At 36.6% G+C, this 24,637-nt stretch overlaps 1 protein-coding gene across 5 annotated transcripts in view; it reads left to right on the plus strand.

The window, feature by feature from the left end:
* LOC131401076 (uncharacterized) overlaps nucleotides 1–24,637 on the plus strand; it is a 166,354-nt gene that overhangs the window by 19,252 nt on the left and 122,465 nt on the right. For 2 of the 5 annotated variants that reach the window (XR_009217537.1, XR_009217536.1), the window contains one exon: nucleotides 35–4,217. The exons of 2 other annotated variants lie outside the window; for them this stretch is intronic. The gene's annotated coding sequence lies outside the window, so the exon portion shown is untranslated. Of the gene's footprint in view, nucleotides 1–34; nucleotides 4,218–4,893; nucleotides 8,846–24,637 lie in introns of those variants that run through there. One more of the 5 variants, XR_009217539.1, reaches the window with a different exon arrangement.

The following is a 24,637-nucleotide window of genomic DNA, read 5'->3' on the forward strand; positions in this document are numbered from 1 at the left end:
CTGAAGTGTTATTTATATATGCCTGTTTATATAGAACACTGAGAAGCTCCAAAATAATGAACTCTAATGGTAGAATCCCAAGAAGGCTGTACCTGCTGGACAGCCCTCTCCTGGACACAGAGACTGCTTCTGAAACAATGTTCTGCCTGACAACCTGCAAATGTGAATTGTGAAGTTCTGGAGCTCCAAGTGCAAACCATACTTTGGAGCCCTCCCCAGAGGCTCTCTTCAGAGGGGAACAGATGAAGGGATTGAAATAGGCTTATTCTTCATAATTGCTCTGTGTTAGTTGCTTTTTGTGCTTAAGTGTATCTTGGCTAGGGTAACTTTTAAAGTGCTTCAAACTATATCCCTTTGTCAATCCTCTGAGACTTTGTACCTATTTGACCAAAAAATTAATAGAGGTTGGCTTGGTGGGGAATCCTTTTTAAACTAAAGCTGAAAAAAGTGATTTCTTCCATCAGTACAGAGCCGTTGTGCTGCTCCGGGCTGCAAGAACTACTCATCAGCCACTAGTCTTTGTTACCATCTGGCAAGGGATGTACAGATTTTAGAAGAGCAAGCCTGTGTATGAGACTTGATTACCCAGAGCCTCTGACGGGCATGCTTGGATCTTTGCTGCTGATAGAAACATGAGGGAGTAAAAATTGCTTTGGCAGGTTGAGGTTCCTCTAAGTGTTAGGCTTGCCAGATGGTGCCTGGGAAAGCATACCTCCCTGAAAGGGAGGGCTTGGGAGTAGAGGGTCCCTGGGAGAGGAAATTGTGTAAGGGGAAGTGACACAGCAGTCATGGATAATCAGTGTACTTATGAGCCTTTATAGGAATAAGACTTTCACTCCTTGCCTGGAAAGAGATCATATTGCAGAGGAAATGAAAGAAGAATTGATTAGTAAATACGGTTAGAAAGAGTGACTTGTAATCCAAGGAACAAAAGCCAGTCAAAACATGGGGGTGAGAAGAACTACCTTGTTGCCTCTCAAAACCTGAGACCACCTATACACCTCCATACAATAACCACATTTACACAGGATTGTTATTCAGAACTTTTAACCAATCAGTATGACCTGGCCACTAACCAATCTGGGCAGTCATCGTGAGAGGACTGGAGCAGGGTCCTAGGGCCCTCTGCAGTACCTGGTGTCAACACCTCAGTTGCTGGATTATAAGATGAAGTAATTTAGGGGCTGGGGCTGAGGCTGAGGCTAGAGTTAGGAAACCCTACCCTGGGGTATGAGAACAGAATCTATTTGCTAAACCAGTATAGATGCATTTTAGTATTTTAATAACTGGTATTGTCAGGCCAGCTCATACCAACTGACTATCTATCACCTTTGCCTATACAGAAGTAATACTCCCCCAACTAGAGCAATATCTCTTTGAGAGAGAGAGATGACAGAGAGAGTCCCCATGTGGCAATAGTAGTATTACTCCTCCTATTTTTTATTTTTCCATGAAACTGTACTTTATTTTCAATTGATAGTCTCAACTAACTCACAGCTATTGGTATGATCATGGACAGAGTAAAGGGAAATGACATGGATATATCAAATCTACATGTAACCTATTATGATTGTCCCTTTCATAATTTTAAAGCTTTTTATTATAGACATTTTCAAACATACGCAGGGTAATATACTGCATCTCGAAGTTCCATCGCACAGATTGAATAGTTATCAATAATTTTCCAATTTTATTTCACCTATCCCTCTCCTATGTTTTTCTTTTTGATTGGAGTACGTTAAAGCAAATCACAGACATAACGTCATTTCGTCAGTAAACTCTTCACTATGAATTTTTAACTCAGAATTTCTCTATCACATTATTCTGCAAATGTTTATAATACTCACTTTATCAAGAAGAAGGAGCAAGGGACTATCCTACACACACATATGCTATGTTAATAAGCTTTTACATGTGGGATAGGCTTTAGATTTTATATTTGAATAAACCAAGTTCCATAGTTCAGTAAAGCCACCGAAGCCTCAAGAACTGGTTCTTGGCAGAGGTAGTACCAGATTCAAATTCCTCAACTAATGATCCAGAACCTTTTAATGATATCTAGTAGTGGTAATACCCCTTGAACACAGTCTAGAAAACATAGATGCCCCACAGAGAAACAGCCCACAGGAAAAGAATGTCCATCAAATAGGGATTACATACCACCGAGATGCTCTCAATAAATGGATCAATAAAATCATGTAATGTCCATGCTACAAAGGACTTAGAGATCCTCAAGTTAACCTCCTGCCTCATTTTACAGTGACAGTAACTGAAATCCAAACGAGCTAAGGGCTTATCCAAGAAAAGACAGCTAGGTAATAGCATAACTAGATCTCTTGCCTCATGATCCGTGGGAATGGTGGATATTCTGACTTCATGACACTTGGCAGTAATAATGACCATTTATATCCCTATAGACAAGTTCCCGTGAAATAATGTCCCCCTAACTGAGCAACCCAAAAGATGTACAATGTATTGGCAAAGAAAGCCCCCTCTCACCCTCAATCTCTTTCCCTCCAGCTTCAAATGAAGACGTTAAATCCTCCAGTGTAAAAGTTAACCCCTCTACATTTTTTCTGAATTCCATTTACTCATCTAGAACATGGCTTCATTCATTTTTTAATTCTCTATGTTTTTAACTTTTCCCTTTGTACAGATGTCTTCTCCCTCAAAATTAAACATACTCTGGACTTTCCTATTTTAATAATAAATATATAAAACAACAACAAAATGATCTTGAATCTCCTTTATGCTATCTTTTTTTTCCTTCCAAACCCAAGGTCTATGAAATAGTAATCTACACTCATTGTCTTTATATCATTACTTCCTCAATCCACTGCAATATGGCTTCCTCCTCCATTTTTGTCCTGATAATGGTTACCTTCTAATTGGTAAATCAAATGAACTTTTTTAGTTTCCATCTAATTTGACCCTTCTTCAAGTTTAACTATTAATCACATGTTTTTTTTAGCTCTCATTTTCCTAGGTTCCTGAGAAACTGCTAACTTGTGGTTCTCTATATATTCTTTGTGTGAGAGATCAAAAATTGGACACCTTGAAATATGTCTCTTTACCTTGATTATTTTCTCTGATGGACATTTGACATCCCCCACTAACTGCCTAAAGGAATTTAACTCTGGGTGTGGATAGACTTGCAGGGTCCTCATTAAGCCCATTCTTATCAAAGTTCTGTTTACCAAACATTTACATTTGTAAAGATATCTCCCTCTGTGTGCTGGGAAGAGGGGGAGATGACCTTATGTCTAGAAACTCTTATCAGGGCAGAAGGAGAGGACTTAAATCTACATACTCTTGGTTACTATAATTTCTGTCTCTCCAGCCACATTCTCTATAGGTGGCCCTACCAAGAATTGTCTGACAAATATTTACATTTCCCTCTCCATGTGAATTGTCTTCTTCCCCTCTGAATTCCCAAACCACTACCCCCCCCAACATCCTCCTTTGTCTACCTGAATATGCTATTTTAGGTGAAAACCTTCACCATTTGTCGAGAAACGCAGTTTCCCTGGTTTCTCCCATGTATACATGTTATTAAACTTGGTATTATTTTATCCTGCTAACCTGTCTTTTAATTATTTGGCAAGCCATAAGAACCTTAAGGGAAAGGGCAGAGGGAGATTCTCCCTCTTCCCCAACATTTGGTACATTATTTCTCAGTCTTTTTAAACCCTCTTGTTTTCTCATTCCACACCCCATCCCTAGGTGATCACATCCATGCTCAAGGCCCAAATTATTGTCCTATATGCTAATGTACTCTAAATTTATATTTCTGGGGTTCCAAAGCTATATAACCAATTGCTTCGTAGTATATTCCACCTCGATGCCCACATTTACCTCCAAGTAAACATGACCAAAATTAAATTCATTACATTTCCCATCATATGTGGTGAATTATACTATTTTTCACTCTGTTGTTCAAGACAGAAACCTGCAAGCCATACTTGACTCCTCAAGCTCTCTCATTCTCTATGGAACATAACCTTGTCAATTCTACTTCCTTGACTTTTTTTTTTTTTAATCCATCCTCTCCTCTCCATCTCCATCACATCAGATTTGGCCTGCGCTGTCCAATATGGTAGCCAGTAGCTATATGTGTAGCCAGCCCTGGTGGTCTAGTGGTTGAGATTTGGTGTTCTCACCACTGCAGCCAGGGTTTGTTTCCTGGTCAGGGAACCACACCACCCATCTGTCATTTGTCATACCAGCATTGTCACCCATCGTGGACAAGTTTCAGTGGAGCTTTCAGACTAAGACAGACTAGGAAGAAGGACCTGGCCACCCACTTTCAAAAAAATTGGCCATGAAAACCCTATGAATAGCAGTGGAGCATTGGTCTGATACAGTGCTGGAAGGTGCAAGGATGGTGCAAAAAGACTGGGCAGCGTTCTGCTCTGCCGTACATAGAATCACTAGGAGTCAGAATCAACTCACTGGCACTAAGAACAAAGCTATATATATTATCTATTTAAATATAAAATATTTAAAATTAAATAAAATTTAAAATTCTGTTTCTCAATCACAGTAGCCATATTCCACGTACTAAAAAACTACATATGTTGCTAGAGCCTACTGTAGTAGAAAACATATAAAACATGTTCATCATTGCAGAGGGTTCTATTGGACCCTGATGATCCCATCATCTCACCTGGAAAATTTCAGTAGTCTCCTAAACCAACTTGATTCTAGTCTTCCCTATCCCCACTCTGCCATCAGACTCATCACTATAAAATACAGATCTGACCACGTTAATATCCTGCTCAAACTCTTTATTAATCCCTCTTCCCATGACCTAACAAAATAAATTTTGAATGTGTGTGCATGGAATACAAGGCCCTCTCTCATCTGGCCCCTTTGTGAATCTTTTTCTCATAGCCTGCCCCCTCCTGACCATCTGATGGCCCTCTCATGTCAAATTATTTACAGTGCTGTGCCGTCTGCTTCATGCCTGTGCAACTTTGCTCAGACTACTTCTGTCTGCCTGGATACCTTTATATTATCCCCCTGCCTTCATGGAGAACAGCTACCCATCTTTCATAAGGCATCTCAAGAATCAGCTCTTCTATTAAAGACTTTCTGAATTCTCCAAGTAGAACTGGCAACTCCCTTCTTTTACTTCACTGTAATTGTACAGATGTCTGTGATTAGTAAGCATAACAATTATTTATTTTTGTGATTCCCTCATCATTAGACTGGAAAACCTTTGAGGACAGAGAGCACATATTATTATTTTGTTTATTTGTTTCTTAGCACAGTTCCTGGTACAGAATAGCCACTAATAATTGTTGGTTTAGTGAATGAACTAATTAATAAGTGATTGTTTTCAAAGAAAAATTTAGAGAATGTTAGAGCTGATGTGACCCTACAAATTATCATGTCTAACAAATTCACTTTACAGAAAAAGGAGACTATGATTCAGAAATGGAAAGTAATTTTCCCAAGTTTGCATGATCCATTAGTTAAGCATGGTTCAGTGGTACTTTCTTTGACAACTTTTTGCCACACATTGCAATAATAAGACGTCTTTTTCAAGGCCCCTGGGAAATCATAATATCCTCACAGATAGATTACCCATGGGACAGTTTTAATGTTCCCCTGTGATAGGTTCCAAATTCTCGAATATTTTCAACAATTCATTGAATGTTAGTATAGAAGGAAGTGTTAGTTGTAATATGCCCATCCTCCTCATTTTTCAAATGAGTAAATTGAAGCCTAAAGGCATGAATTGTATTATTGGTGGGATGAGGCATTGACCCCGGTCTCCTGTCTCATGTATCTTATTGCTATTTCCTTGATCTCAAACTGCTCTCCTATGTCAGTCATCATCCCTTTTACCTAGGTCCTGAAACCTCCATATATTTGGAGACTTTTCCTAGAACAATGTCCTTAACATCTGGCCTTAATTATCTTTTATTGATATATAATTCACATACCATAAAATTCACCATGTTAAAATGTACAATTCAGTGGTTTTTAGTATATTTGCAAGGTTTTCAGTCATCACCACTATTTAATCCCAGAACATTTTCATCACCACAAAAAGAAACACAGGACCAATTAACAGCCACTCCTATTCCCCATTTCCCTCAGCCTCTGGCAACCATAAATCTATTTTCTATTTCTGTGGATTTTCCTATTTAGCAGTCAGACAATATATGGCCTTTTATATCTGTATTTTTTCACTTACCCTAAAGTTTTCAAAGTTCTTCCATGTTGTAGAGTGTATTGATAGCTAAATAATATTCCATTGTATGGATATATATTTTGTTTATCTACTCATCAGTTGATGGACATTTGAACTGTTTCCACCTTTTGGGCTCTCCTTGAATAATGCTGCAATGAACATCCATGCACAAGTTTTATGCAAACATGTGTTTTTATTTCTCTTGAGTATATACCTACAATTGTAATTGCTGAGTCATTGCTGGTATTGCTGGTAACTGTACATTTAACTTTTGGGGTAACTGCCAAAATGTTTTCCGCAACAGCTGCACCATTTAACATTCTTACCAGCAATGTATGAGGGTTCCAATTTCTCCACCTCCTTACCAGCCCTTGTTTTTTTAAAATGATGTACATCCTAGTGTATGTGAAATGGTATCTCATGGTGGTTTTGATTTGCTTTTCTTTAATTACTAATGACATTGAAAACCTTTTCATGTGATTGTTGGCCATTTGCATATCTTCATTGGGGAAATGGCTATTGAAATGCTTTGCCTATTTTTAAAATTGGGTTATTTATTCTTTTTTGTTGTTGTTGAGTTGTAACAGGTTTTTATATATTCTGGATACTAAACCCTAATCAGATATATGATTTGCAAATATTGTCTCCCATTCTGTGGGTTGTCTTTTCACTTTCTTGATAGTTTTTTTTTTTTAATTTTGGTAAAGTATACATAAAATAAATTACCATTTTAAAGTGAGTAAGTCAATGACATTTAATACATTCACAGTGTTGTGCAACCGTCACTGCTATGTAGTTCCAGAAAAGTGTCATCACTACAAAAGGAAATCCCCTACTCATTAATCAGTCACTCCACTTTGCCCCATTCGTTCAGCCCTGGTAACCACTAATCTGCTTTCTGGCTCAGGATATTCACCTATTCTGATTATTTCATATAAAGGGAACCATATAATACATGTCATTTGTGCCTGGCTTCCTTTAATTAGCATAGTGTTTTCAAGGTTTGTCCACTTTGTAGCATTCTTTTTATGGCTGAATAATATTTCATCTTATGGATATACCACAATTTTTTATCCACTGACCAGTTGATGGACATTTGTGTTGTTTCCACCTTTTGTTTATGCTGCTTCTATGAACATTTGTGTATAAGTTTTTATTCGAACACTTGTTTTCAGTGCTTATGTATACATAACTAAGAGTAGAATTACAAGGTCATATTTTAATTCCATGTTTAATTTGTTGAAGAACCACCTGTATTGGTTTGCTAGGGCTGCTGTAACAAAGTACCACAAACTGGGTGGCTTAAACAATCAAAATTTATTGTTTCACAGTTCTGGAATCTAGAAATTACAAATGAAGGTGTTGGCAGGGTTGGTTCATTCTGAGGGCTCTGAGGAAGTCTATTCCATGCCTCTCGCCCAGCTTCTGGTGGTTTGCTAGCAATCTTGGGCATTCCTTGGCTTGTAGATGCATCACTTCAACCTCTGCTTTATGTTCACATGGCTTATTCCCTGTGTCTCTGTCTTTTCACATGGAGTTCTTTTTATAAGGACACCAGTCAGATTGGATTAGGGGCCCACCCTACTCCAGCATATCCTTATTCTAATTTAACTAATTACATCTGAAACAACCCTATTTCCAAATAATGTCAGATTCTGAGGTGCTGGAGGTTAGGACTGCAACATATCTTTGTTGAGGGACACATACAATCCATAACACCACCAAACTGTTTTCAACAGTAGATGCACCATCCCACATCCTTATTAACACTTGATTTTCCCTGTTTTTTATTATATCCATTTTATTGGGTGTGAAATAGTATCTAATCGTGGTTTTGATTTGCATTTCCCTAATGAAAAGTGATGTTAAGCATCTTTTCCTAGGTTTTGAGTACTGTAGCTTTGCAGTAAGTTTTGAAATCAGGAATATGAGTCCTCCAACTGTTTTTTTCTTTTTCAAAATTGTTTTGTCTATTCATGCTCTCTTGTAATTCCATATGTATTTGAAGACCAACATTTCCATTTCTGTAGAAAAGGTCCTTTGAAATTTGATAGGGATTGCATTGAAATCCTTAAATAACTTTGAGGATGTCTTCCAATCCATGAACATAGGATGTGTTTTCATTTATTTAGGTCTTCTTTAATTTCTTCAGCAGTGTTTTGTAGTTTTCAGTGTACAAACTCTTTTACCTCCTTGGTTCATTATATTCTTTTGGAAGCTATTGTAAACAAAATTATTATCTTAATTTCTTTGTCAGATTGTTCACTGCTAGTGTATTGAAACAAAACTTAGCATGTTGATTATGTAATCTGCAACTTTGCTAAATTTGTTCATTAGCTGTAGTAACATTTTTGTAGATTCTTTTGGATTTTCTATATATAGAATCATGTTACCTGCAAACAGACAGTTTTCCTTCTTCGTTTCTAATTTAGATGCATTTTATTTCTTTTTCTTGCCTAATTTCTCTGGCTAGAACTTCCAGAAAATTGTTAAATAGAAATGCTGAAAACAAGTATCCTTATCTTGTTCTTGATTTTAGGAGGAGAGCTTTTCAGTCTTTCACTCTGAGTATGATATTAGCGGTTTTCCCTAAATGCTCTTTATCATGTTGAAGATGTTCCCTTCTATTCTTAGTTCTCTGGGTGTGTTTGTTTTTTTATGCTTAAAAGACTTTGGAATTTGTCAAATGGTTTTTTCATATTAATTGTGATGATCATTTAGTTTTTTCCTTAATTATGTTAATGTGGTGTATTACACTTATTTATTTCCTTATGTTGAACCACCCCTGTATTCCTTGGATAAATCCCATTTGATCATGTTGTATAACACCTTTAATGTGCTGTTGGATTTGGTGTTCTGGTATTTTATTGAGGATTTTTGCATCTATATTGATAAGGGTTATTGGTCTGTAATGTTTTTCTTTTCCTGTGGAATATTTCTCTGGTTTGGTATCAGGGTAATACCAGCCTTATAGAATGAGTTAGAAAGTGTTCCTTTGTTTTCTATTTTTTGGAGTAGTTTGAAATGTGTTGTTGTTAATTCTTTTTAAATGTTTGGTAGAATTCACCCATGAAACCATCTGGTCCTGGGCTTTTCTGTTTTAATTACTAACTCAATCTCATTGTTTTAGGTCTCTTCAGATATTCTACTTCTTCTTGAATCAGTTTTGATTGTTTCTAGGAATTTGTTCATTTCAACTAGGTTGTACATCAACAAATTAGGTCATAGAATTATCTTATAATGAGATTTATTTCTTTAAAGTTGTTGGTAATTTCCCCACATCCATTTCTGAAACTCAACATAGGAATTTGGATTGCTATCGCTGCTGCCAAGGATTGAGAGGGGAGAGGATGAGGCAATGATAAGTAAAAAATATTATAAATTCTCCTACTGGGTTTCAATCATCTTTTTCTTGATTAAGCATTTACTTTGTTCCTGTAAACCTTTGACTATTTTCCACAGTTCAGATAAAGTTGATTCTAACATTTTTTGCCAGTTTCTTTCATTATTTATGTGAAGGGATGGCCCTTGGAGTTCCCTACTCAACTGTTTTCACTGATGTCAAACATGATAGTGTGTTTTGCTACACAATTTTTTAAAAATTTTGCTGAAGTCCAATTCATGTATTTTTTCATTTGCTTCTCTTTTGGTGTCACATCTAGAAACCATTATGAAATCTGAGGTCACACAGATTTACACTTATGTTTCCATCTGCAAGTTTTATAGTTTCAGTTCTTACATTAGGTATCTGATACATATTGAGATAATTTTTGTATATGTTGTGAGGAAGAGGTTCAAATTCATTCTTTTACATGTGGATATCCGGTTATTAGACACCATTTTCTGAAAAGACTATTCTTTACCCATTGAGTGGTTTGAACACTCTTGTCAAAAATTAATTGACTTATGAATTTAGCAAAGTAGCAGGATACAAAGTCAACTCACAAAAATCAGTTGCATTTCTATGCACTAACAATGCGAAAAGGAAATTATAAAAACAAATCCATTTACAATAGCATCAAAAATAATAAAATACTTAGGAATTAACCAACGAAATGAAAGACTTGGACAATGAATAATACAATACATTGCTGAAAGAAATTAAAGAAGACATAAATAAATGGAAACACATCCCATGTTCATTGTTATTTTTTATTTATTTTTTTTTTTTTGTGAGGAGATCAGCCCTGAGCCAACATCCGCCAATTCTCCTCTTTTTTTGCTGAGGAAGACGGCCCTGGGCTAACATCTGTGCCTATCTTCCTCCACTTTATATGGGACGCCGCCACAGCATGACCCACCAAGCAGTGCGTCGGTGCGCGCCCGGGATCCGAACCAGCGAACCCCGGGCCGCCGCAGCGGAGCGCGCGCACTTAACCGCTTGCGCCACCGGGCCGGCCCCCATTGTTATTTTTAAAATATCAATACTTAATATTGTTAAGATGTCAATACTACCTAAAGCAATCTGTAGATTCAATGCAATCTTCATCAAAATCTCAATGACATTTATTGAGCAAAAGAAAAATTCATCCTAAAACTCATGAAGTCTCAAGGAAACTCTTATAGCTAAAACAATTTGAAAAAGAGCAAAGGTGGAAGACTCACATTTCCTGATTTCAAAACGTACTAGAAAGCTACAGTAATCAAAAGAGTGTGGTATTGGTATAAATACAGAAATAGAGAACAAAGGAATAGAATCGAGAGCTCATTAATAAACCTTTGTATAGATGGTCAAGTGATTTTTGACAAGGTTGTCAGGACTACTCAATGGAGAAAGGACAGCCTTTGCAACAAATGGCTCTGAGAAAATTGGATATACACACGTGAAAGAATGAAGTTGAACCCTTCCCTTGTGCCGTATATAAAATTTAACTCAAAATGGATGAAAAACTAAAATGTAAGACTTAAGACTATAAAACTCTTATGAGAAAACAAAGGGCAAAACTGTCATGACATTGGATTTGGCAATGATTTCTTGGATATGACACCAAAAGAAATAAAAGGAAAATTAGACAAATTGAACTTCATGAAATTTTTTTTAAACGTGCACCATAAGACAATATTAACATATTAGAAAAGCAACCCACAAAATGGGAGAAAATAATTGCAAACAATATTTCTGGTAAGGGATTAAGGTCTAGAATATATGGAGAACTCTTAAAACTCAACAACAACAAAAAATAAACAACCCAATTCAAACATGAGCAAAGGATTTGAATATACATTTCTCCAAAGAAAATATACAAATGGCTAATAAGCACATGAGAAGATACTCAACATCATTAACTATTAGGACAATGCAAATTAAAATTATGAGATACTACTTCACACCCATTAGGATGGCTACTACCAAATAAGCAGAAAATAACACGTGTTGGTGAGCTTGTGGAGAAATTAGAACCCTTATGCTCTGTTGGTGGAAATGTAAAACGGTACATCTGCTGTAGAAAACAGTGTGGCAGTTCCCCAAAAAATTAAAAATATGATTACCATATGATCTGGCAATCACAATTCAGAGTACATACTCAAAAGAGTTGAAAGCAGGGTCTCAAAGAGATATTTATACACCCATGTTCACAGCAGCATTATTCACAATAACTAAAATATGAATAAAACCCAAGTGTCCATCAACAGATAAATGGATAAGTAAAATGTGGTGTATACATACAACAGAATATTATTCAGCCTTAAAAAGGAAGGAAATTTGGACATATGCTGCAACATAGATGAACCTTGAGGACATGCTAACTGAAATTAGTGAAGCACAAAAAGACAACTACTGTATGATTCCACTTACACAAGTTACTTGGAATAGTCAAAATCATAGAGACAGTAATTAAAACAGTGGTTGCCAGTGGCTAGGGGAAGGAAGGAATGGGGAGTTATTTTTTAGTGGGTATAGAACTTCAGTTTTACAAGATAAAAAGAGTTATGGAGATGAATTGTGGTGATGGTTGCACAATATTATGAATGCACTTAATACTATGGAATCGCACACTTAAAAATGATTAAGATGGTAAATTTTATATTATGTGTATTTTACCACATTAAAGAAATTGAGAATATATCACTTGACCAGAGATGTTTATATTTTGACTCTCAATTCTGTTCCATTGATCTCTATGTCTATATTTATGCCATTACCATACTATCTTGATTACTGTAGCTTTGTAATGAGTTTTAATATTGGGAAGTATGAGTCTTCCAACTTTGTTCTTTGCAAGATTGTTTTGGCTATTCTAGATCCCATGAAATTCTATATGAGTTTTAGGATCAGCTTCTCCATTTCCGTAAAAATGGCAGTCGGAATTTCTATAGGTATTGTGTGACATGTGGCTATTCTGAATTGATATCTGTTCTAAATGTATATTAATACATTAGATTTTGAAGACAGTTAAAAAAGTAAAATACCTCATTAATAATATTGACTTATGTTGAAATAAATATATTTTGGATATATTGGGTTAAATGAATTTATTATAATTAATTTAAACAATTTCTTTTTTTAATGCAACTACTGGAAAATTTAAAATTAGATATGTTTCTCACATTATATTTCTACTGGACAGTGTTGTTCTGGTTTTTATTTAGGTTATTAATAACATTGGGATAACCTAGTCACCCATGATATGAACATAAGAGTAATACTTTTTAAAAATGCTAATTCTTTTTTGCCATTTTCTTTAATAAAATGATGGATACACATATAGAAAACATTTTTAATTTGACATTCCTATCTTTCCTAATTCACCATAAGGAATCACTGATAATACTTAGATGTATTATTTTTTCTTTTTTTTAAGCTACTGTTAACCCACAATGTTCATACTAGAATGAAGTAACTTGTGTTGACAGTTTGTTGTGCATCCAGCCATAATTTTTGTATGGTCACATATATACATAAACATAAACACATGTTTATGTTTTTTTATTTTTAAAGTTTATCTGAATTTTCATTTAATAATATCTCATGGGGATTTTAGCAAGGTAAAGTATATATATATAATTCATTCTTCTTAATAACTGCATACAGTTTTCTAGTATAGCTATACCTTAATATTTTCATATTGATGGGCTTTCTAATTATTTCCATTTTTTTCTATTCAAACCTATGTGCTGAAATACATGTTCCTAGATATTTATATTGTTATGCATTACTACTTTTATTTTGTTGGAAAGATCCAAAAGTAAGAATTTTGGGACAAAACATGAGTGTGCTTTTACTTTTAGTAAATATTGCAAGATTATTTTCTTCTTAAACATTTTCTGACAATTCATATCTCTATCAATATATGAAAGTGGTCATTTCCCTACATCTTAAAAAGAAATTAATATTATTTTTTTAATTTAGGTTATGTAATGGATTAAAAATGGCATTTAATTTTAACATGCATTTCTCTGATCATTTATTAAGTTTGATACCCTTTTTTTAATTTTCCGTTTGTATTTCTAGATTTGTGAACTACCTGTTCATATTAGCTTGTTTGTTTTATTTCTTATCAATTTTTAAGAGTTCTTTGTATTAATCCTTGACTACTAATCACTTTAGACTTGCTTTAGATCTAAAACACAAATAGGTTGAAAGTAGAAGGATGGAAAAAGATATTCCATGCAAATAGTAACCAAAACAGAGATGTCTATACTAATATAAAAAAAAATACACTCTAAGTCCAAAACATTACAGGAGACAAAGAATATATGGAAACTTCTTCAACGTGATAATAGGCATTTATGAAAAACTCACAGGTAACTTCATACTCAATGGCAAAAGACTGAAAGCATTCACACTTAGATCAGTAACAAAAATGACTTTTTCATCACTGCTATTCAACATTGAACTGGAAACTTTAGCCAAAGCAATTACGCAAAAAAACAAATAAAAGGAATCCAAATTAGAAAGGAAATAGTAAAACTATCCCTACTTGCAGGTATCATGGTCCTATATACAGAAAATCCCAAGAAATCCACAGGATAACCATTAGAACTAATAAACAAATTAAGCAAAGTTGCAGGTTACAAAATCAACACACTAAAATCAGTTGTGCTTCTATACATTAACATCTGAACAATCCAAAAAAATTAAGAAAACAATTTCATTTATAATAACATCCAAAAGAATAAAAAAGTTAGAAATAAATATCACCCAGAAGAAAAAAAGACTTGCACATTAAAAAACAGAAAACATCACTGAAAGAAATTAAAGCAGATCTAAATAAATGGAATGATATCCTAAGGCCATGGATTGGAAGACAATATTGTTAAGATGATGTCAGTCATTATGGGCTGCTGTGAAAAAAAGTGCAATAGACCCAGTGGCTTATAAACGACAGAAATTTATTTCTCACAGTTCTGGAGACTGGAATAACAAGATCAGGGTGCCAGCATGAATTGGTTCTCCTGAAAGCCTACTTCCAGGTTGCAGACTGCTGACCTCTTGTTGTATCCTCATATGGCATAAAGAAAGCTAGCTAGCTCTCTGACTTCTTTATTTTATTTTATTTATTATTATTTTATTGAGGTCATATTGGCTTATTATAACATTGTGTAAATTTCAAGTGTACATTATTATAAATGAGTTTCCCTATAGATTGCATCATGTTCACCACCAATACTCTAGTTTTTATCCATCACCATATATATGGGCCCCTTTACCCCTTTTGCCCTGCCCATACTCCTTTCCCCTATGGTAACCACTAATCTGTTCTCATTATCCATGTGTTTATTTATCTTCCACATATGAGTGAAATCATAAGATGTTTGTCTGTCTCTGTCTGGCCTATTTCACTTAGCACATTACACTCAAGGTCCACCCATGTTGTTGCAGACGGCTGATTTTGTCTTTTTTTATGGCTGAATAGTATTCCATTGTATATATATACCACATCTTCTTTATGCATTCATAAGTTGATGGGCACTTGGGTTGCTTCCACATCTTGGCTATTGTGAATAATGCCACAATGAACATAAGTATGCATACATCTCTTTGAAGTGTTGATTTCACATTCTTTGGAAAAATACCCAGTAGTGAAATAGCTGGGCTATATCGTATTTCTATTTTTAATTTTTTGAAAAATCTCCATACTCTTCTCCATAGTGCTTGCACTTGTTTGCATTCCCACCAGAAGTGTATGAGGGTTCCCTTTTCTCCACATTCTTTCCAACATTTGTTATTTCTTGTCTTGTTAATTATAGCCATTCTGATAGGCATGAGATGATATCTCATTGTAGTTTTTTGATTTGCATTTCCCTAATAATTAGTGATGTTGAACATCTTTTCATGTGCCTGTTTACCATCTGTATATCTACTTTAGAAAAATGTCTATTCATATGCTCTGCCCATTTTTTGATCAGGTTGATCATTTTTTTGTTGTTGAGGTGTATGAGTTCTTTATATTTTTTGGAAATTAACCTCTTGTCAGATACATGATTTGCAAATATTTTCTCCCAGTTCGTGGGTTATCTTTTCTTTTGTTCATGTTTTCTTTGCTGTACAAAAGCTTTTTAGTCTGATGTAGTCCCATTTGTTTATTTTTTCTTTTGTTTCCTTTCCCTGAGTAGACATTGTATTTGAATAGATGCTGCTAGGACTGATGTCAAAAACTGTACTGCCTATATTTTCTTCTAGGAGTTTTATGGTTTCAGGTCTAAATTGGAAAGGAATAAATAGAATTCTCATTGTTTGCAGATGACCTGATTCTATATATTGAAAACACTAAAGAATCCACCAGGAAACTATTAGAAATAATGAACAACTAAAGCAAAGTTGTAAGGTACAAAACATACAAAAATCAGTTGCATTTCCATACACTAATAACATACTAACAGAAAGAGAAGTCAAGAACACAATGCCAAGGAAGTGACATCAGCATCATAGCGGAGTGAGCTCTTCCCTTATCCCCTCCACACTAAAATACAATGAAAAGGACATTCATAAGCCAACAGAAGACATTCATGCAACACAATAGATGTCTGAGAGATCCACACAGCCATACCTTTGAATGTGGGGTTGCTGGACCCCCCCCCCCAGGAGACAGTGGAAGGAGGTAAGGGGATTACAAGTCCCTCCCATGTGGCAGTGACCTAGAGGCATGACCTCATGTGGTGGCTGACACACAACCCTGAGAAAGGAAGGGGGATAAGGCAGCCCTCCATAGGAATGCTTGCACTATCAGAGTTGCCTCTTGGCCTATGGGAATGCTCCACACCAAGGTGGCTAAGCAATCATGGGGACGCCTGCACCAAGCAGAACACACAGTGAGTGCATAGCCAGGGCATGTGGGATCGCACACAAGAAATAAAGTGCCCCTCCCTCCTGCCTGGTGCAGCAGCTTGGCCCAACAGCGTGAGCAGGGGATCCCTGCCAAAACGCCTGTGCATATGTGTGTAAAGCAGCATCAGCCAGCAGGCAAATGCAGACAGTCCCTGCCGGCACAGCTTCCAATGGACTGGCACATCTGCCAGGGGTCTCAGAGGGCTCAGAAAATACAGCTCCTGCCCCACACACAGTGGTGGTAGGAGGAATCTGTGATCAGATACGACCACTACATGATGGCAAAAATCCACCCCATGAAATACTATGAAGTATATTAGCACTCTTGAACAGAAGAAAAATGACAAGTACCCAGAAATCAATCCCAAACTCACAGAAATTTACAATCTAAATGAAAGAGAATTCAAAATAGTTATCATAAATAAACTCAATGAATTACAAGAAAACTCAGAAAGACAGTTTAATGATCTCAGGAATAAAATTAATGAACAGGGGGAATTCTTCCCCAAAGAGATTGAAACTATAAAAAAATCAGAAATATTGGAGATGGAAAACACAATTAATGAGATAAAGAGAAATGTGGAGTCCTTAAAAAACAGCACTGATATTATGGAGGACAGAATTAGCAAGTTAGGGGACAGAAGTATAGAAATTCTGCAGATGATGGAGGAGTGAGAACTAAGACTAAAAAGAAAGGAAGAATTTCTCTGAGAAAAATCTGACTCAACTCCCATTGGAGTTCTCCCTGGGGCCTGCTAGCCCAGGGTCTGACTCACCCACTAGAGCACCGATTTAATCCAGCTCAGCCAGGGCAGCCAACCCACCCTAGGGTCTGGCCCCACCCAACAACAAGGCCTCCGGAAACTTGTGGACTGCTAAGTGAGCTGCCTTGATTCTTTACAGCCTGGTGAGTGGGTACACCTCTCTGGGGCAAGGCGTGCACAAGGAACGGGTGGAGAGTGTGGGGCGGTGGTGGAGTGTGTGGGGCTCCCACCTTGGAGATACGGGGTCCACTTCAGGAGGTCAAGGGAGGCACACAGGGCAGGACTGTGTGGACTGTGTGTGGAGCTCAGGGTGGTGGGGCTTGTCAGCTGCAGAGGACTTGTGCTTCTCAAAGACCCACATAGGGGGTTTTCCCCATCTTCCAAAGCCTCGAACAATTGGGTGCTCCTGTGCCTGAGGCCAGCCCCACCCAGCTGCAATCCTCAGAGAGCTGACAGGTGACCTAAAGGCTGGAGGCTTTTAGCAGCTGTAAGCCCCCAAGCTTAAAATCCTGACACGCTGGGGGCCTACACACTTAAAAGAAATACTGCACTGTTAATGTGCTATTAGAACTTCAGCCAACTGTGCTGGGACTCCCCACACCTGATAAAGAGAGTGAAGGGCCCACAATGAATAAAAGCAGCTGAGCGTTACAATAGCTGGCCAGGGGCATAGCTCAGCCTCCTTGGGCTCCTAAGGGAGATCAACCACGCCACCAAAGAAGGACACACATAGCCCACACAGGGGTTACTCCTAGAACGTTTGGAATGGAGGAAAGCACACTGCTGGGCCTCATAAGTCATCACTTATATAATGTCACCTCACTAAGAGCAGGAGAGGTAGCTGATCTACCTAATACATAGACACAAGCACAGGAAAAAAGGCAAAATGAGGAGGCAAAGGAATACATTCCAAGTAAGGAAACAGGACAAAACCCCAGAAAAGGAACTAAGAGAAACAGAAATGAGAAACTTACCCATGAGAGAGTTCAAACAAAGAGTGTTAAGGATGCTCACTGATCTGGGCAGAAGAAGGGATGAACTGAGTGAGAGTGTCAACAAAGAAATGAAAGATATAAAAAAGAACCAATCAGAAATGAAGAATACAATACTGGAAATTAAAAATTCACTAGAGGGACTAAAAAACAGAGTAGAGGGTACAGAAGAACAGATCTGTGAGCTGGACGAAAGACTACAAGAAATCACCCAAGCTGAACAGGTAAAAGAAAAAAGAATTAAAAAGAGTGAGGACAGTCTAAGGGACCTCTGGGAGTCAAACACACTAACATCCGTGTTATAGGTGTACCAGGAGGAGAACAGAGAGACAAAGGGGAAGAGAATCTATTTTAAGAAATAATACCTAAAACCTTCCCTAACCTAAGGAAGGAAACAGACATCCAGGTACAGGAAGCACAGAGAGCACCAAACAAGATAAACCCAAAGAGGCCCACACCAAGACACATCATAATTAAAATGTCCAGAATTAAAGAGAGAATCCTAAAAGAAGAAAGAGAAAGACAAGTTACATACAAAGGAAACCCCATATTGCTATCAGCTGACTTCTCAGCAGAAATCTTACAGGCTAGAAGGGAGTGGCACAATATATTTAAAGTGCTAAAAGGAGAAAACCTACAGCCAAGGCTATAGCCAGTAAGGTTATCATTCAAAATGGAATGAGAGATCAAAAGTTTCCCAGACAAGCAAAAATTAAAGGAGTTTGTCACCAAGAAACCAGTACTACAAGAAATGCTAAAGGGACTTATTTAAGGGGAAATGAGAAGACCACAAATAGGAAAAATTATCTATTTCCATGATAAGAGGGTAATGGATACAAATGCACAAAAAAGAGGTTAGATATGATATCAAAAACATAAAATGTGGGAGGAGGGGAGTTAAAGAGTAGAGCTCTCAGACAGAGGTCAAACTAAAGAGACGATCAACTTAATATAGATTCCTACATACATAAGTTACTGTATATGGACCCCATGGTAATCACAAACCAGAAACCCATAATAAATACACACAAAACTAAGGGAAAGGAACACAAACATAATACTAAAGAAGGCAATCAAACCACATGGGAAGAGAGCAAGAGAAGAAGAAAGGAACAAAGAAGCATTACTAAAACATCGAGAAAAAAAGTTAAAAAATGGCAGTAAGTATATACTTATCAACAGCTACTTTAAATGTCAATGGACTAAATGCTCCAATTAAAAGACATAGGGTGGCTGATTGCATAAAAAAACAAGACCCATATATATGCTGCATACAAGAGACACAATTCAAACCTAAAGACACTCACAAATTGAAAGTGAAGGGATGGAAGAACCCTAAGTCATTCTACAAAACCGACATTACCCTGATACCAAAACCAGATAAGGACAACATAAAAGAAGAAAATTACAGGCCAATATCACTGATGAACCTCGATGCAAAAATCCTCAACAGGATACCAGCAAATTGCATACAGCAATACATTAAAAAGATTATACAGAATGATCAAGTGGGATTTGTTCCAATTAGGCAAGGATGGTTCAACATACACAAATCAATTGACATGATACACCACATTGATAAAATGAAGAATAAAAAAATCACATGATCATCTCAATAGATGCAGAGAAAGCATTTGACAATATACAGCATCCATTTATGATAAAAAGTCTGAATAAAATGGGTATAGAAGGAAAGTACCTCAACATAATAAAGGCCATATATAACAAAGCCACAGCTAATATCATCCTCAATGGTGGAAAAACTGAAAGCTATCCCTCTAAGAACTGGAACCAGACAAGGATGCTCACTTTCACCAGTCCTATTTAACATAGTATTGGAAGTCATAGCCAGAGCAATCAGGCAAGAAAAAGAAATACATGGGACCCAAATTGGAAAGAAAGAAGTGAAACTGTCACTATTTGCAGATGACATGATTTTATACATAGAAAACTAAAGAATGCACCAAAAAACTTTTAGAAGTAATTAACAAATATGGTAAAGTTTCAGGATACAAAATCAATATACAAAAATCATTTGCATTTCTATACACTATCAACGAATTAGCAGAAAGAGAAATTAAGAATACAATCCCATTTACGATGGCAACAAAAAGAATGGAATACCTAGGAATAAACTTAACCAAAGAGATGAAAGACCTGTACACTGAAAACTATAAAACCTTGTTGAAAGAAATAGAAGAAACAAAGAAATGGTAAGCTCTTCCATGATTGTGGATTGGAAGAATTAACATGGTTAAAATGTCCATACTTCCTAAAACATTGTATAGATTCAATACAGTCCCTGTCAAAGTTCTAAGAACATTTTTCAAAGAAATGGCACAAAGAAACCAAAAATTTATATACAACAAAAGATCCCAAATAGTCAAAGGAATCGTGAGAAAAAAGAACACAGCTGGAGGTGCCACACTCCCTGATTTCAAAATATACTACAAAGCTATAGTAACTAAAACAGCATGGTAGTGGCACAAAAACAGACACACAGATCAATGGAATATAATTGAAAGCCCAGAAATAAACCCACACGTCTATGTTCAGCTAATTTTCAACAAAGGAGCCAGGACATACAATGGAGAATGGAAAGTTTCTTCAACAAATGGTGTTGGGAAAATTGCATAGCCACATGTAAAAGAAAGGAAGTAGACCATTATCTTACACCATACCACAAAATCAACTCAAAATGGATTAAAGACTTGAATGTGAGACCTGAAACCATGAAACTTCTAGAAGAAAACATAGGCAGTACGCTGTTTGACATTGGTCTTAGCAACAGATTTTCAAGTACCATGTCTGACCAGGCAAGGGATACAACAGGAAAAAATAAACAAATTGGACTACATCAAACTGAAAAGCTTCTGCACAGCAAAGGAAACCATCAACAAAATGAAAAGACAACCTAAGAACTGGAAGAAGATATTTGCAAACCACATATATGATAAGAGGTTAATATCCAAATCATATGAAGAACTCATACATCTCAACAACAAAAAACTAGCAACTCAATTTAAAAATGGGCAAAAGACCTGAACAGACATTTCTCCAAAGAAGAAATACAGATGGCCAACAGGTACATGAAAAGATGTTCAATATCATTAACTATCAGGGAAATGCAAATCAAAACTACAATGAGATATCACCTCACTCCTATCAGAATGTCTATAATTAACAAGACATGAAACAACAAGTGTTGGAGAGGATGTGGAAAAAATGGATCCCTCATACACTGCTGGTGGAAACGCAAACTGGTGCAGCCACTATGGAAAATAGTATGGAGATTTCTGAAAAAGTTAAAAATACAAATATCATAGACCCAGCTATCCCACTACTGGGTATTTATCCAAATAACTTGAAATCAACAATTCAAAGAGACTTATGTACCCCTATGTTCATTGAAGCATTTTTCGCAATAGCCAAGACATGGGAGAAACCCAGGTGCCCATTGAGTGATGAATGGATAAAGAATGGAATACTACTCAGCCATAAAAAAGAGAAAATACTCCCATTCGCAACAACATGAACGGACTTTGAGGGTATTATGTTAAGCAAAATTAGCCAGAGAAAGACAAATACCACATGATTTCATTCATATGTGGAAGATAGGCAAACATATGGACCAAGAGAACAGATTAGTGGTTACCAGAGTGGAAAGGGGTTAGGGAGTGGACATAAGGGGTAAAGGGGCACATGTATGTGGTGACTGATAAATAATAATGTACAACTGAATTTTCACAATGTTATGAACTATCATGACTCAACAAATAATTTAAAAAAAAAGGATACAATCCCATTTACAATTACAACAAAGAGAATAAAATACTTAGGAATAAATTTAACCAAGGAGGTGAAGGACCAATACATCAAAAAGTATAAGACATTATTGAATGAAATTGAAGAAGACATCAAGAAATGGAAAGATGTTCTGTGCTCACAGATTGGAGAAATAAATACAGTTAAGCAATGTTAAGCAACCTAAAGCCATCTACAGATGCAATGCAATTCCAATCAGAATCTCAATGACATTCTTGACAGACCTTGAACAAGGAATCCTAAAATTTACATAGAACAACAAAAGACCCTGAATAGCCAAAGGAATCCTGAGAAAAAAGAACAAAGCCTGAGGTGTCATACTCCCTGTCTTCAAAATATACTACCAAGCTCTAGTAATCAAAACACCGTGGTGCTGGTACAAAAACAGACACAGGGATCAATGGTACAGAATTGAAAGCCCAGAAATAAAACCACACACCTATGTACAGTTAATCTTTGACAAAGGAGCCAAGGACATACAATGGAGAAAGGAAAGTCGCTTCAATAAATGGTGTTGGGAAAACTAGACAGCCACATGTAAAAGAATGAAAATAAACCTTTGTCTTACACCATACACAAAAATTAACTCAAAATGGATTGAAGACTTGAATGTAAGATTTGGCTTCTTCTTATGTGGGCGCTAATCGTATTCATGAAGACTCTACCCTCATACCCTAATTACCTCCCAAAGGCTCAACCACCAAATACCATCACACTGGAATTAAGATTTCAAGATATGAATTTTGAGGGGACACAAACATTCAGTCCATTGCATTACACCTCTGGGCCCTCAAAGTTTGTGTCCTTCTCACATACAAAATATATTAATTTCATCCCAACAGCCCCAAAAGTCTTAACTCCTTTCAACATCAACTCTAAAGTCTAAAGTCCAAAGTCTCATTTAAATATATGGGTAGTCAAGATACAGAAGCAATCAAAGTGTCCATTGATAGATGAATGAATAAAGAATATGTGGTGTATATATATACACACAATGGAATATTAATCAGCCATAAAAACAAATGAAATCTTGCTACTTGTGACAGCATGGATGGACCTAGAGGGTATTATCCTAAGTGAAATAAGTCAGACAAAGACAAATACTGTATTCACTTATAAGCAGAATCTAAAAAAAAAAAAAAAAACGAACAAGCAAAACAAAAGAGGAACAAGCTCATATGTACAAAGAACAAACTGGTGGTCACCAGAGGGGAAGGGGGTGAGGGCATGGGTGAAATAGTTCAACAGGAATAAGAGGTACAAGATTCCAGTTATAAAATAAATAAGTGATGGAGATGTACATCATAGGATATAGAGTCAATAATATTATAATAACTTTGTATGATGACAGATGGTTACTGGACTTGTGATTGTTTTGTAACGTTTATAGACGCTGGATCACTATGTTGTACACCTGAAAGTAATATTGGATTGTATGTCAACTATACTTCAATTAAAAAATAAATAAATAAATAAATGGGTGTGGCTTGAGGTATGATTTGTCCTGAGGCAAAATTCCTTTCTAGGTCTGAACCAATGAAATAAAACAAGTTATGTTCCTCCAAAATATAATGGTGGGACGGACATAGGATAGACATTCCTATGGCAAAAGGGAGAAATAGGAAAGGAGAAAGGAATGATGGGTGATAAGTAAGTCTGAAACCTAGCAAGGCAAACTTCACGAGACCTTAAGGATCAAGAAAAATCCTTTGGCTTTACGTTCTGTCCTCCAGGCCCACTGGGGCAGTGTTCCTGCCTTCCAGATCCACTGGGTCAATTGCCTCACCTTCTGGACACACTGGGGCTGAGGTTCCACCTTATAGACCCACTGGAGTGGCAGTCTTGTTCCCAGAGCTTTGCCAGGCAGCGATCCTATCCAGAGAGCTCTGCTAGGCCAGGGTCAAGCCCCCACAGCTTTGGGCAAAGGTTCTCTGGGTGGTTGAATCCCAGGCAATGCCCTTGCTGCCATGTTTTGAAACCCAGGGGGCAGCCCTGATGATCTCTGAGTCTCCTTCAGGGTCATTATTCCCCTGTCATGAAGAATAGAGCACGGTCACACTCAAATAATTATGTGGTCCCATTGTATAAAATCCAAGACGTCTGACAACCTTCCTTCATTCCTTTATATTTCCTTCCCCTTCAGTTCAAGCTGACAGTTTTTCCACTGGGTAGCTGATTAAGTCTGTGGATTACACTCATACTAATCTCCTTATTAAACTGTTACTTGGCCAAACCTTAGAGTTCTCTTCTGCAAATGTTTTCTCATTTTTTGCAGTATGGATAGACTGAGAATTTCCTAAATCTTTATGTTCTAGTTCCTTTCTTCTTAATAATTGTGTTTTCAAGTCATTGCTCTCTTTTCTCATTTTACTATAAACAGTCAGGAGGAACCAAACCAATCCTTCAATACTTTGCTGAGAAATCTTCTTAGCTAAATATCCAGTTTCATCAGTCACAAGTTATACCTTCCACAAAACCCTAGAATATAAACAAAATTCAGGCAAGTTATTTGCCACTTGAAAACAAAGATCACCTTTTCTCCATTGTCCAATAATACATTGCTCATTTCTATATGAGACATCAT

The sequence above is a fragment of the Diceros bicornis genome, chromosome X (genome assembly GCF_020826845.1).
Source record: "Diceros bicornis minor isolate mBicDic1 chromosome X, mDicBic1.mat.cur, whole genome shotgun sequence".
Taxonomy (NCBI): Eukaryota; Metazoa; Chordata; class Mammalia; order Perissodactyla; family Rhinocerotidae; genus Diceros; species Diceros bicornis.